The sequence below is a fragment of the Etheostoma cragini genome, chromosome 14, assembly GCF_013103735.1.
Source record: "Etheostoma cragini isolate CJK2018 chromosome 14, CSU_Ecrag_1.0, whole genome shotgun sequence".
Classification (NCBI taxonomy): Eukaryota; Metazoa; Chordata; class Actinopteri; order Perciformes; family Percidae; genus Etheostoma; species Etheostoma cragini.
The window spans coordinates 4,894,876-4,902,146 of record NC_048420.1 but is presented as its reverse complement, the minus strand read 5'-3'; the positions used below and the strand labels follow the sequence as shown (position 1 = coordinate 4,902,146).

The 7,271-nt window shown below is 41.3% G+C and overlaps 1 long non-coding RNA gene across 1 annotated transcript in view; it reads left to right on the top strand.

Moving 5' to 3' along the window:
* The first annotated feature begins 5,340 nt into the window (after nucleotides 1–5,340).
* LOC117956404 overlaps nucleotides 5,341–7,271 on the top strand; it is a 13,729-nt gene continuing 11,798 nt past the window's right edge. The window contains exon 1 of the long non-coding RNA XR_004659250.1: nucleotides 5,341–5,351. This is a non-coding gene — a long non-coding RNA (uncharacterized LOC117956404). The remainder of the gene's footprint in view (nucleotides 5,352–7,271) is intronic.

Sequence of the window (7,271 nt, the reverse complement as noted above, 5' to 3'; positions counted from 1 at the left end):
GGTTCAATCTAAAGCATATTTATAGCGATCAAGATTAACATAACAATTGGCCGGAATCGTCCTTTAATTTACATCTAGTCCTATATCAGGGGTCATGAGGGCCAGAATACGACCAGCATCATCCTCAAGAATGAAGACGTGATCATAAAGATTGCGTAATTTACTGTGGTTTGTTTTGGTCTTATACATCCATAGATTGCCCATACAGGATGTTTAGTTTAGCCAGCACAGGCATTGCTGTTCAGAATCCCATCAACAGGGAGGAAAATAAGTATTTGAACACCCTGCTATTTTTGCAAGTTCCCCCACTTAGAAATCATGGAGGGGTCTGAAATTGTCATCGCGGGTGCATGTGCACTGTGAGAGACATAACCTAAAAAAATATAAAAAAATCACAATGTATGATTTTTTAACTATTTATTTGTATGATACAGCTGCAGATAAGTATTTGAACACCTGAGAATAACAATGTTAATATTTGTTACAGTAGCCTTTGTTTGCAGTTCCAGAGATCAAATATTTCCTGTAGTTTTTTACCAGGTTTGCACACACTGCAGAATGGATTTTGGCCCACTCCTCCACACAGATCTTCTCTAGATCAGTCAGGTTTCAGGGCTGTTGCTGAGAAACACAGAGTTTGAGCTCCCTCCAAAGATTCTCTATTGGGTTTATGTCTGGAGACTGGCAAGGCCACACCAGAACCTTGATATGCTTCTTACAGAGCCACTCCTTGGTTATCCAGGCTGTGTGCTTCGGGTCATTGTCATGTTGGAAGACCCAGCCTTGACCCATCTTCAATGCTCTAACTGAGGGAATAATAATAATAGTAATAATAATAATAATAATACATTTTATTGATAATGCACTTTTCATCAATAGATCTCAAAGAGCTAGGAAGGAGGTTGTTCCCCAAAATCTCGCAATACATGTCCCCGGTCATCCTCCCTTTAATACAGTGCAGTCGCCTTGTCCCATGTGCAGAAAACCCCCCCCAAAGCATAATGCTACCCCCCCAATGCTTCACAGTAGGGATGGTGTTCTTGGAATGGTTCTTATCATTCTTCTTCCTCCAAACACTGTTAGTGGAATTATGACCAAAAAGTTCTTTTCTGGTCTCATATGACCACATGACTTTCTCCCATGAATCCTGTGGATCATCCAAATGGTCATTGGCAAACTTAAGACGGGCCGTGACATGACATGTGCTGGTTCAAGCAGGGGAACCTTCCGTGCCATGCATGATTTCAAACCGTGACGTCTTAGTGTTTTACCAACAATAACCTTGGAAACGGTGGTCCCAGCTCTTTTCAGGTCATTGACCAGCTCCTCCCGTGTAGTTCTGGGCTGATTTCTCACCTTTCTTAGGATCACTGAGACCCCACAAGGTGAAATCTTGCATGGAGCCCCAGTCCGAGGGAGATTGACAGTCATGTTTAGCTTCTTCCATTTTCTAATGATTGCTCCAACAGTGGACCTTTTTTCACCAAGCTGCTTGGCAATTTCCCCGTAGCACTTTCCAGCCTTGTGGAGGTGTACAATTTTGTCTCTAGTGTCTTTGGACAGCTCTTTGGTCTTGGCCTTGTTAGTAGTTGGATTCTTACTTATTGTATGGGGTGGACAGGTGTCTTCATGCAGCTAACGACCTCAAACAGGTACTTATCTAATTTAGGATAATAAATGGAGTAGAGGTTGACAATTTGAAGGCAGACTAACAGGTCTTTGATGGTCAGAATTCTAGCTTATAGACAGGTGTTCAAATACTTATTTGCCGCAGTATTATACAAATTAATAGCAAAAAAATCATAAATTGTGATTTCTGGATTTTTTTTAAGATTATGTCTCTCACAGTGGACATGCACCTAAGATGACAGTTTCAGAGCCCTCCATGATTTCTAAGTGGAAGAACTTGCAAAATAGCAGGGTGTTCAAATACTTATTTTCCTCACTGTGTCTTTCAAAATGTAATGCTTGTCTCCAAATGAATTGTGCTTGAAGTTGCAGCCCATTCAATTATAACAACTTCATCCACATTGTCGAAATCACATCGATATTGAGCCATTACAATGAGCATCTCTTAGGTAACAAGGGCCTATGCTTTACTGTGGCCATCCTAACAACACGCTACCTGAACACCTTTTTCTAGTCTCCACCACGCTGTCTTTGGACAAAAAGTAGATCGATAACAGATCAATAACAGTTAGCTGGCTTGCCTGTTTATGTTTCTCGTAATGTTAGCCTTGGTTGTATATTTCATACCTTAATTTGGATGTCTGCGTTTCAAAGCAGTCTCCTGCAGTGACGTTTTTGGTGGAGCTGTTCGTTTAAAGTCTACTCGGAAGAAAGCGGACGTTTTGACAATAAACTAAATCATGAGGGTCAGCCAATCGGGGGTGCATTATGTCTGCAGGATCATTTAAAAGGCAACACGTCTGCCCTATCTCTGATAAGAAAACATTTTGCCATGGTGGTCGGTGTGTCACAATAAAATCCACATAAAGGAAACACTGAGATCCCTGCTTTAATTGATAGCTGGAGACAGTTAATTGGGGAGAGAGGGGACGCAACATACAGAGGGCCCGGGAGTTGGAATTGAACCCAGGCCACTGCTGTTAGGACTGAGCTTGTACCCTATGAGTACATGGGGTACAAGCTCAACCAAATGAGCTCCCGGGGTGCCCACTCATTTTATATCTTTCCACATATATCTTTAAGGGACATTAACTTCGGGGCGCCCTGGGCGCTCACCTGGTAGAGCGTGCACACCATGTTCCAAGGCTGAGTCCTGAGTCCGACCCGGGGCCCTTTGCTGAATGTCATCGCCTTGTCTCCACCCCTTTCTTGTCTACATCTGCCTATCAAATGAAGGCCAAAAAAAAATATCACAAAATTAAACTAAAAAATAAATAAACTTCTATCCTTTATCTGTTACCACATAGTTTCTTTGAATATTGTTACATTACTTCTGGTATAGTGGGGTAATGGGAACCCAGAAAAGGCTGGGAATACCCCTTTGAGAAATAATAATAACCTAACAAACTATAGATAGTTCAGGGGGAAGAAAGGTGGAACAATATAGAGCAAAGAGCCCGCAGGTTGGAATTGAACCTGAGCCCCTGCTCTATAGACTGAGCCTTGGTACATTGGGTGCACGCTCAACCAAGTTTATATATCTCCACAAATTATAACTTTAAGGGTCGGGGACATGGACTTACAAAAATAACTTCTGTAATTTATCTGTTAATAACCACATATTTCTATTTGAATATTGTTTATTCCTTCTGGATGGTGAGGTTATTGGACCTCTGAAAAGGCTGGGAACACCCCTGTGATGAATAATAATAACCTATCAAACCAGGCTAGACTTTGCCATTTTATTTAGATTTGCCCACGACTCTGAATCTTATAATCCGTCTCATTGAAAAGGAATTACGTGTCTGCTTGACTAGATCTGCGTGGCTTTGATTCAGTGGATGATTTCACTCGGAGAGGGAGTGGAGTCGGTGCTGTGGAGGGGCTGTACATGTGTTACAGTTCACAGATCCCTCGCTCTGTGTCGGAGAGACGCCTCTGTGTACATGACATTTGTCTGGTGGAATCAGATCAGTGATTTCCACCCAGGAACACCTCTGCATTCAAGCAGCTACTCCAGCAGTTGCTAGAATGTAGTAGACAAACAGGCTGTCAAACAGTCTGACATGTTGTGTAATAACTTGTCATAATGTAATACAAATACTAAATGGGTAAAAATAGGTAAAATGCAAGCTTCCAAGTCGCCTTTTACTGACATATTTTCAGAAATGGGGTAGATAAGGCTTGAATGCATTGTGTGTGGAGCGGCAACACATCCTCACTCCCATGTCATAAAATGGGGACGCTTGGTTAGGAGCCGTTGGGGGTTCCATGTTAAAATATTAACTTACAAACGAGTCAATACAAAATTTCAATACAAAGTTAAGCTAGCACAACCATGTAATTTCACTGAACCCCCTTTGTGTAGTTAGTGTGTAGTTTTAAGCCCCTTAGGGACACATGTGTCGAAACCATAATAATAGCAAACCAAAGCAATGGCAATCACAGCAACAGCTATGGCCAAAGCTATGTCTTCCCATGGGCCAAGGCTGTATAATCACAGATTAAGCTTATAGCTATCAGTTAGCCAGCCAGATAACTGGCCTGTGCCTGAGCCAGCCACAGAGAAGGGTGTACCAACTCGCCTTGTAGTTACAACTACTGCATAAAACACCTTGCTATATCATAATATAGGTTATCCTTTCTCTATGAATCTAAAGGAATCAAAATGTATTGCCAGGTTATGCGACATTTTTTTGAAAGAACACACAAATGATTGTTAGATAACGCAAGAGACTTGGAAAACATTTCCACTGTGACCTTTCAGCTAGTCCATCCAAAGTGAAAAAGTACCCCTATGAACACATGTCAAGCTGACACATGATGAACACATGGTTGTTGAATCCGATAAACAAATGTAAAACAGCGATTCTCAATTATTTCTCATCTCATTTGAATTTGGAAAAGTCTGTTAATAATCTCATTTCCCAATAGTTTTCTCATCTTTTGTTTGAACTCCTTTAGTGTATACACAAAGTTCAAGCATTGTGGAAGTCACTGAACCTCTTCAAAACCAATTAATCACTTTTTAAATATGTCGATTTAAATTAAACATATGCTTGTACCGTACCTGTTTTGTCCCATCTCATTACTTGTGCGGGAGACAGAAGGTTGACATCCAAAAAAAGACTATGTTTGTGTCAAAGGTGGATTGCACCGTTAATATGTCTGCATGCGTTTGCTGTGATTTCTGTTGGGTTTATTGCGTGTGTTTTGCTAATTGATGTCTGCATGGTATTATTGTTGCATGTCTTGGCTTTGTTGTATTGCATGTTTTGGTTTTGTGGTGGTTTTATTTCAATGGACTAGGTGGGGTATTTTTGTTGAGACTGGAGACCCTCCACCGTTTGTTGTTGTCGCTCAGACTTAACAAGCTCAGAATTAGACAAGCGGAAACACCTGAGCTTGATGAGGGCAGGTGTGTCAAAACGATGCGGTGAAAAGGAGGACAGGAATTCAAAGAAGAGGGCAGAAGCAACGGAGAAGCTACGGGGAAGCAACTGGGAAGCAGGAGAGCAGAGCAGAGCAGAGCAGAGCAGAAGCAAGGAGAAGTGAAGTGAAGCCCAACGGACACGAAGGATAGCGGTACCCGAGACTAGCTGACGGATAGGAGAAGAGTCTACGGTAGACACTCCAAGAAGGAATGCAACACGAGAAAGCAGATAAGAAAAAGGAAAGTCTGCCGGCTATCTTCGGAGAGTGTGTGGCGAAAAGTACTGTTTGTGATCTGTGTTCTGAGAGCTCTCTCTCTCTGTTCTCACCCAGTGCCAGCTGAGGAGCAACGAAGGCGCTACGCTGACCAGCAAAAGAAGAGCCCATTGTCCCGGGAGTGGAACGCGGCTGCCTTTTGCATAACTACTGCCACGGACTGAAACGGACGTTGGACATAAACGATAAGGACATGATTCTTAGCGTATTTAGTTTAGTACTTTAATTTTAATCTTTCATTGCTGTCTCTTCTATACCTGTTGTTTTGTTAGTCTTAACTCGTTTCCTTAGAATAAAGAATTACATTTAAGCCGAGCTGTTTGGGGTCCTATTTGTCAGTGGGAAGATATTACTGCTGGTTTACTTAGGTTTTTTTAGTCTTTTTAAAACACTCCACCCTTGCGGCGGGGATTTGACATTTGCATGCACATATTCCGGTATTTGCCCACTAAGCTGTTTACATGGCTAATGAAAGTGAATATCCAAATAATGTTCAAATATATTTCAATATTCGCGGTGCTTCCAAGAAGATTTCTTTCAAATCTTGCTAGCTTTTCAACATTACCATCCCTGCCTTTGGTGTCAATGTCATGTTTTTCCTGATTTAGGGTTAAGAGTGTGACATAACAATATGAAATGAATGGTAACATTTGTACCCGCGGTGCAAATATGTTGAAAAAATGGCATGTGTAGATAACAAATCATTTTCAGGAAACCATTACACACACACACACACACAACCCAATCTGTTCTTTCTCAGGGCAGACAAAGCAATTGAGTTTGCACATGTAGATTAATACTTTGCTTCAGGCATGTAAACAGCTCTTCCCTTACTGCAAATACTGAATAAAACATACTACAATCAGATAAAATGAAGCAGAATTATTCCTGAGGGAATCACTGCTTATGTTGTAATTATAGTGCATGGTAGTCATTATGCACTCCTGCTGTCTTGTATAATGACTGTGCAATCCTTTCACTTTGATGACTCTTAGTTGATTCTAATATAGACTTCATTATAAAGTAATACAGTAAAAGTTGTAAAATGACCAAAAACAAAAGTATTTAAACTATATGTACTGCACTATGCTGCTTTCACTCTATGATGAAAAAAAGTTCAAAGATAAAGTTATTCTAAAATGTGACATTTGTGTACACCTCTGCCTCATTTGCTTTATGAGATACCTTTAGCAAATGAAAGCGAAAAGGGCAACTTTCACGGCTCCTTGAGATGAAAAAGGGCCTTTTTTTTCCCCAAACTCTGCACAGAAAACAAACAATTACATTCTTGACTGCCTTTATTTACTCCATGATTGAGCAGTGCAGGCAGACAAGAACGGGCAGATTAATTAACTAGTGCCTGTAAACCTTTTTTCCTGGAGCGTTGTCACATTGATGGATGGCTGATTAAAGTCAATGAGATGGCTATCAGTACACTCAAGCAAACCAGTCAAAAAAGAAGAAAAAAAGAAGGAAAGAAAAAAAAGCAAAGGTCGGAAACAAAGAAAGGAAACGCACAAATACAGGTGTACTGCTGGTGACCAAGAGAGCTCTTTATGGTCATGGACCCTGTGCTGTGCATCAAGAAGAAAGGCAAGTAATTGGGGCTGGAGGAAGATGCTGAAAGTGCAGCGTATCATGCCAGCCGCAGCTCAAATTGCCTGGCTTGTGCGTCTTTTGATGAGGTTTCTCATTAGGGGTCTATACAGCCCAGACTTTGGAAATATCACAGAATTAATTAAAATGATAGGAATGGAGAAAGTGGGCTGCCAATGACAAGACGGCAGAGGGCCCACATAATCATTGTTCTGATCAGAGCCCTATTGTCTGCCGATGAATGTGCCTGTTGACGACGGGCAGTGCCTCTTAGTATATGTTTATCTGGATTCCTGGGCCAGTAGCTTGTTTCTGGCATGTTGATAGAGCATTCAGCT